At 38.5% G+C, this 8,546-nt stretch overlaps 1 non-coding gene across 1 annotated transcript; it reads left to right on the top strand.

Annotated features, from left to right (window-relative positions):
• The first annotated feature begins 4,716 nt into the window (after nt 1-4,716).
• LOC140869943 (small nucleolar RNA R71) lies at nt 4,717-4,822 on the top strand. Its single transcript, XR_012146931.1, has one exon. It is a non-coding gene; the product is annotated as a small nucleolar RNA R71 (small nucleolar RNA).
• Nucleotides 4,823-8,546: the final 3,724 nt, after the last annotated feature.

The following is an 8,546-nucleotide window of genomic DNA, read 5'->3' as shown; positions in this document are numbered from 1 at the left end:
TGGTTTAACGTCGTCAGCCCGACTTTTCTGGAATTCTTATGCAGGGTCGATCAAAGAAACTTTGTCCATGTTCCGCACTTCATTGCCGAAGTAATGTTTCAACCTCTGCCCATTGACTTGAAGGTTTGACCATCGTGACAACTCAGTTCAATGGCTCCATAGGGATGCACTTTCACCACGGTGAACGGACCAGACCATCTCGATTTCAACTTACCTGGAAACAATCTAAGACGAGAATTAAATAATAATACATGTTGTCCAGGCTCAAATTCTCTTTTTAACAACAGTTTGTCATGCCACTTTTTGGTCTGTTCTTTGTAGAGCTTGGCATTTTCGTATGAATGATTACGAAACTCTTTGATCTCATGCAATTGCAACAGTCGCTCTTCGCCAGCAGCTTTCATATTAAAATTCAACTTTTTCACCACCCAATATGCACGATGCTCTAACTCCACTGGCATATGACATGCTTTACCAAAGACCAACCTGTATGGCGACATGCCAATAGGAGTTTTGAACGCGGTCCGGTATGCCCATAGTGCATCATCCAACTTGATTGCCCAATCCTTCCGATTTGTGTTGACCGTCTTTTCCAGAATTTGCTTGATTTCCCGGTTGGATATTTCAGCTTGCCCATTTGTTTGCGGATGGTATGCACATGCCACTTTATGCCTAACACCATATTTTTTCAGTAATGAATTAAAGATTTTATTACAAAAATGCGTACCTTCATCACTGATAATGGCCCTTGGTGTTCCAAACCTCGTGAAAATATTTTTCTGCACAAACTGCACCACTACACGAGCATCATTAGTGGGGGTGGCGATTGCTTCCACCCATTTCGAAACATAATCAACAGCCAATAAAATATAAAATTGTCCAAAGGATATAGGAAATGGTCCCATAAAATCAATACCCCACACATCAAATAATTCAACCTCTAAAATATTTGTGAGAGGTAATTCATGACGCCTAGATATATTTCCCATCCTTTGACATCTATCACATGATTTTACCAAGGTATAACTGTCTTTGAATAAAGTTGGCCAATAAAAACCAGACTGAAGTACCTTGGCGGCTGTCCGTGAGGCTCCAAAGTGACCACCATACGGTGCAGAGTGACATTGTTCCAGAATTTCTTTTGCTTCAGCTTCGTCCGCACATCTTCTTATCACTTGGTCCAAACACTTCTTGTACACAAACGGATCATCCCATAGATAAAACTTGACATCATGGAAAAATTTCTTCCTTTGGTGATGATTAAGATCTGGAGGCAAAACACCACAAGAAAGAAAATTAGCAAAGTCAGCAAACCAAGGAAGTTTAGAATTTACCTCAAAGAGATGCTCATCAGGAAATTGTTCCTTGATGAGTTCATGTTCAACTTTTCCTTCCAACTCCAAGCGAGACAGATGATCCGCCACTAAATTCTCACTCCCTTTCTTATCTCTAATTTCAAAATCAAACTCTTGTAGTAAGAGTATCCACCGAATCAATCTTGGTTTGGAATCCTTCTTGGCAAAGAGATAGCGAATTGCTGCATGGTCAGTATAAACAATTACTCTAGAGCCAATAAGATAGGACCTGAATTTGTCGAAGGAGAAAACCACAGCCAACATCTCTTTTTCCGTAGTAGTGTAATTCTGTTGTGCTCCGTCAAGAGTGCGGCTGGCGTAGTAAATCGCCCGAAACATCTTATCTTTTCTTTGTCCCAAAACTGCTCCTATAGCATAATCGCTAGCATCACACATTACTTCAAACGGCTCCTTCCAGTCAGGCACAATCATAATAGGCGTAGAAATTAGTGCCTCCTTGATTTTCGTGAACGCCTGCAAACACGCATCATCAAAAATAAATGATGAATCTTTTTCTAATAAATTACATAAAGGCTTAGTAATTTTAGAAAAATATCTAATAAAACGATGATAGAACCCGGCGTGTCCCAAGAAACTTCTAATGGCTTTCACATTATTTGGCGGTGGAAGCTTTTCAATCGCAACCACTTTTGCTCGATCCACCTCAAGCCCATTAGATGACACTTTATGCCCAAGTACGATGCTTTCTTGCACCATGAAGTGACATTTTTTCCAATTAAGCACTAGATTTTTCTCTTGACAACGCTGCAAAACAAGGGTCAGATTGTGCAAACAATGATCAAACGAAGACCCAAACACAGAAAAATCATCCATAAAAATTTCCATAACTTCTTCCACCATGTCAGAAAAAATGGCCACCATGCATCGCTGAAAAGTAGTCGGTGCATTACACAAACCAAATGGCATTCTCCTAAAAGCATAAGTACCATAGGGACATGTGAAAGTTGTTTTCTCTTGATCCTCTGGCGCTATAGCAATTTGATTGTAGCCAGAATAGCCATCTAAAAAACAATAATGCTTGTAACCTGCTAACCTGTCAAGCATTTGATCAATAAAAGGAAGAGGAAAATGATCTTTCCTAGTAGCCTTATTCAACCTTCTATAATCAATACAAACTCTCCAACCAGTAACAGTACGAGTCAAGATCAACTCATTTTTCTCATTTTTAACTACAGTCATTCCTCCCTTTTTCGGCACTACCTGTACTGGCGACACCCAAGAACTTTCAGATATGGCATAAATAATACCAGCATTCAATAATTTCAACACCTCAGCTTTTACCACTTCTTTCATTGCAGGATTTAATCTCCTTTGATGATCAACATAGGGACTATATGACTCCTCCATTAAAATCTTATGCATGCAAATATTGGGACTAATTCCCTTGATATCATAAATTGACCAACCCAAAGCAGATTTAAATTTTCTCAAAACTCTTAATAATTTATCCTTTTCATCATGAGTAAGAGAGGATGAAATAATTACCGGGTTAGTCGAATTTTCTCCCAAAAATGCATAACATAAATGACCAGGCAGTTCTTTCAATTCAGGAGTAGAAGAAACTGGTACCTCTTTGCTGACCTCCTCAGGCAATGCTCCAATTTTTTCTTGGCCATCTTTTTCCTTTGGCAAACTTTCAAGAGCAAGAAATTGCTCTCTAAGTTCCCAATCATCCCCCTCAAATTGGGTTATGGAATTAATTAAGCACTTTGCCAACGCATCCTCCAATTCCAATCCTGCACAAAAATTATTCTCATAAGAATTAGATAAATCAATGCGATTACAACAAGAACGTACCTCATCTTGGTATTTCATGGTTTTATAGATATTGAAAGTGACAGCGTCACCACCAACTCGTAGAGTTAGTTCACCCTCCTGCACATCAATTAACGCTCTGCCAGTTGCCAAGAATGGTCTTCCCAAAATTAGAGGGACATCTTGATCTTCTTCCATGTCAAGCACTAGAAAGTCAGCAGGAAAAATAAACTTATCTACTTTTACCAAGACTTCTTCCACAACTCCTCGAGGATATGTCAGAGAACGATCTGCCAACTGCAGAGTAATCGTGGTTAGGTTCACCTCACCAAGCTCCAAAGACCTGAAAATAGACAAAGGCATTAAATTAATACTTGCACCTAAATCACATAATGCCCTATTGACAGTCGCACCACCAATAATACAAGGAATAGTAAAACTCCCTGTATCATTCAATTTCTATGGCAGTTTCTTTTATAGGATGGCGCTGCACTCCTCTGTCAACTTCACTATTTTAAACTCTTCAAGTTTTCTCTTCCTTGCCATCACATCCTTCATGAATTTCGCGTAGTGTGGCATCTACTCCAAAGCATCAGCGAATGGAATATTTATATGGATTTTCTTGAAGATGTCAAGAAACTTAGAAAACTTCTCATCCAACGCTTTCTTCTTGAACCGCTGAGGATATGGCAGAACAACTTTTGGCACAGGCGGTTTCTCAGGAACAACTGCAGACTTGCTAGAATTTTTGCTATCAGAATTTTCGGACTCCACCACAATCTCTTCAATTTCCTCATCATCCACTATCTATTGGTTATCAGTCCCAAGTTCTTTACCACTTTTAAGAATAACAGCCTTGCATTGCTCCCTAGGATTAATCTCGGTGTTGCTAGGAAACACACCTCTTTGCTGATTATTCAATGCATTCGCCAGTTGACCAATTTGTGTTTCAAGATTTTTCATAGAAGCGCTCACATTGGTCAAGTGCGTCTCCATACTATCAAGCCTATTCTCATTCCTCTTAAATATTGTGGATGATTCTGCAATGAAATTACTCACCAAATCTTCCAACGATGCCTTACCTTCACCATTCTGAGTATTGAACCCCGGTGGAGGATTCAACACATTCTTATTATTTGCATAGGAAAAGTTCTCATGATTACGCAAACTAGGATGATACTGATTGGGTACAGGATTACCTCGATAGTTGTTGTAATTCCTGTTGTTCACATATTGAGCTTGCTCCACACTCTCAAATCCATCAGCAGAATTTACGGCAGTCGCCAGTGATGCTGTCTCAGTAGAACTTTGATTCCCTTTGGTCAGTGCAGCCAACTGTGTAGAAATAGTATCCATCTGAGCAGTCAAAGCAATGAATGCATCAATCTCATGAATTCCAGCAGGCTTCCTTATTGCAGATCTCTCACTCGGCCACTGATAACTGTTAACGGTCATTTGCTAAAGCATCTCATAAGCCTGTTCAGGAAATTTAGAAAATATTGAACCTCCAACTGCAGCATCCACAGAAATATGAGTTGGCCCGTTCAAACCATTGTAGAATAACTCAATTTTTTCCCAGTCCGGAAAATTATGGTTTGGACACTTTCTAAGAAACTCCTTGTACCGCTCCCAGGCTTCATATAACTGCTCAAAATCTTGCTGTTTGAATGTAGTAATTTCTATTTTCAACTGAGCCGTCTTAGCAGGCGGGAAATACTTAGCCAGAAATTTGGAAGCCATATCATCCCATATAGTGATACTCCCAAGAGGTAGTGATTGCAACCAACTACGAGCATTGTCCCTAAGAGAGAACGAGAACAATCGTAGTTTGATGGTGTCCTCAGTAACACCATGAATCTTCACTGTGTCAGCAATCTCCAGAAAATTACGCAGGTGCAAATTTGGATCTTTAGTAGCTGCACCCCTGAACTAATTTTGCTGCACCATATTAATAAGAGCTGGCTTCAACTCAAAATTATTCGCCGTGATGTTCTGCCGAGCAATCCCAGAATAATGAGTATTGATCACCGGTCGAAATTTGAAAGAGTGGGTGCCCGGTGAGCCAACTTGTGGCTAAGGGCTTTGATGACTCTTTGTATAAACAATCTTTTGTTTAATATAATTTACACTTTTATTAATGGCAATGACTTTATCTTTCTTCATATTGTTATATTGTGATATACTATTGTTGTTTTGATAAAGACCTTGAATATACTATAGTGTATGTAAGATGTGGTAGAACATGGAGATGTCTATCATGAAACACATCTTATAGTCACTGTGTATTCTAAACTGTTCATAGTCGATTGAGCCGTCCGATAATAAGGATAAGGATCGCTCGAGTTTGAGACTAGCATTTGCGATGCAGAGTACCACGTTTCATTGGTAAGGAACATAGAGATGTTCGAAGCATGCAAATGGATATTCATACGATGAATGATCGAACTACCCTATCCGGACTTTCCAAGTGGTTATCACTTATCGAGTGGATAAAGTCCGCGGTTTTGGTTGTACACCATTAGTCCTTACTACTTGAAACATCATTGAGACTCTATATGCTAGTACTGTGCTTTGAATCGTTTACCGACTCTATTGGGGTCATTAGGTGTCGGGATTGGGTACAGTTACAACACATATAGGAGTCGATGCTTTGTTGTCAAGGATTCACCACATACTTGCGAGTGTGGATATCCTATGCGATCTGAGGAGATATTAGTGTAACGAATCTCTGGCCAGAGTACATGATGTGTTTTAAGAAATGGTTTCTTAGTAACACATGTGATGTCACTATTTGATCTTCAAGATGTATTGCATAGTTATCGAATCTCGAACGACTCTCGATATACCAATGGTTGTTGATTCGATCGGGATATATGGATGAAGGGACCGTACTGTACGCTAACCAAAATCTATTGGTTCTTGCAGGCACTATCAGTGATACCTAGGGAATCATGGGGCGATGTTGCTAGGCGCTCTTACCATGATTCGATGGGCATGTCGGAAATTGTTGTTCCGAGTCACAAGGAGTTGTGAGCCCACGACTAGCTGTATCCCTGAACCATTGAGGGTCACACAGAGTAATGGATTTTTAATCCCCGTTGAGATAGTTAAATTTAAAGAGTTAAATATAATGAACAAAGAAGTTGGACTTCTTATTTAAGAGTAGAGGAGTAAGATTTCCTAAAATGACATAGGGATGGACATTTTTGGAAATCACTGAATTCGGATTCAGAAAAATTTATCTTGACTTTAAAAGGTTCAGAAATGGTTTCTGTGCACATTGGTGAAATCGGTTTATCAATCGGAGTCATGATGAATTTTATATTAATTTCTGAACATGCGGGCTTTGCTTGTCGGGCTTGAACTTATGACTAATGGGCCCTAAGCTGTTAGTGGCCTACATTATAAATAAGTTATTGCAGTACAGAAATTACACACAACAGGTCACAAATTTTCGAAAAACCTAGTATTTTTCTCTGACAGTGGCCGCCCCCCTCCCCTCTGCTCGGAAATTCCAGTCTGTGAATTTTGAATTACAGTCTGGTTTAACGGATCAAATTCGTTAATTCTCTTCGTAGAAACTTCTGATAGATTTTCTAGTGCAATCTATCAGAGGGATTAAATATTCGTTCGTGGACCTGATTGAAAAACAGTTCGTCCATCAGTTCCAGGGATATACAACAAGAGCAGAGCAATCTGTTGGTGTCCATAATCTCGATTCGAGATTGGAGGTAAAAATTTATAATTGTTATTTAATTTTTACACACACAATTTAATCGTAAGGTTTTGATACCCATTATGGAATCGTTCCATATAAAATTTTTAAACTTCCGCTCACCGGGTATCAATCCTGATTGATCTGATCGCCGCGTTCTCCAACAGTGGTATCAAAGCCAGGTTGCTTAGATCAAGCGATTAAATTAATCGATTGTACAAAAATTTTTAAGCCTCGGTTTTTGAAACAAAATAAATATTTTAAAATAAATTTTTTTTTTCGGGCAAAACCTGGACAGCGATTGGATCGCTGCCCCGGGGGGGGGGCAGCGATGGTCGCTGCCCTGGACAGCGATCGTCGCTGGCCTAGGGGCAGCCGGGCTGCCCGGCCCGAGAGTGTCCCGGGCGGCCCGCGGAAAAATTAATTTTTTAATTTTAAAATTAAATTTTAATATGTTAAAATTCTAATTTTGGTCCGATCGAAAATTGTTTTTGATTGGTCCACGAGGCATCGGATCGAATTGTTCGAGTCCGAAAATTTTAAAATTGATTTTTGGATAAATTTGAATTTTTGGAAAATTTAAATATTTTATCCGTTAAATTGAATTTTGAAATTAATTATTTTTGGTACAATTGATGATAAGATATGATCTTATGGATATATTGAGTAAAATATGATTTTATGTATAAAATTGGATTTTATAGATAAAATATGATTTTATTTGATAAAAAGATAAAATATGATTTTGTATGTAAAATAAGATTTTATATATGGAATAGGATTTTATCCTTTTAAATTTAAATTGTCATTGCATGTTATCCAATAAATTAATTTTGAATTAAATGTTATTGGATAAGGATGATCGATTGTCATGACCAATTTTGTAGGTGTATGTTAGGAATTTACATTTGTTTTTATTGTTGTTGGATTTATTAATGGGCCTGGTTTATGACCCAATATGAATTGTCATATGTAATAAAAGTGGGCTTGGTTTATGGCCCGTTCCCACCCCTTAAAAATGTATCCCCTACTTGTCATTGTTATTTATTATAAATACATTAGATTTAGTGGGAGATGAAGATTTGAAGACGGAGGTGGGCCCAGCAGACAATAAAGACAGAAGAAATGTAAATTGGAAGCACAATGTAATAGGATTGCATTGCATACTGCATATTACCTAGGATTGGACTAAGACTCGTGATTGGCAACCACGGGTTGATTAGAAATGGAATCGATCATCCTATATAATATGTGATATTATTGTTGTATGCATGTTTTAGACAAAATTGTGTGAATCCGGCAAACATACAAAATTTTAAAAATGATGAGACAAATTTTCAAAATTAAAATCCCTCATTTTAAATATGATTTAAAATTGATATCAAGATAAATAAAGGAAATTTAAATTTGTTTAAATGTTCCTACCTTCCATCAACGATCAATGTATGAGATGCTACCCGCGGATACGGTCCGGCTCATGTTATTGGGGGGGCCCGTTCGTCGGAAAGCTGTACATTGGATCGACACATGTTGTAAGTTGGGTGGAACTCCCATGGGATCGGCTCATATTATTGGGGGATCCACATGGCGACCGTCCATCACAACTTAATATTGATGGGTCATCTTGACATGTCACAATAAACGGCGTCATATTATTGGGCCCTTATTGGACATGAGGTAAAAACGTGGAGGTTGCATTG

This window comes from Henckelia pumila, chromosome 4 (genome assembly GCF_033568475.1).
Source record: "Henckelia pumila isolate YLH828 chromosome 4, ASM3356847v2, whole genome shotgun sequence".
NCBI classification, from domain to species: Eukaryota; Viridiplantae; Streptophyta; class Magnoliopsida; order Lamiales; family Gesneriaceae; genus Henckelia; species Henckelia pumila.
The sequence above is the reverse complement of the archived record's forward strand: the minus strand, read 5'-3'. Positions and strand labels throughout refer to the sequence as shown.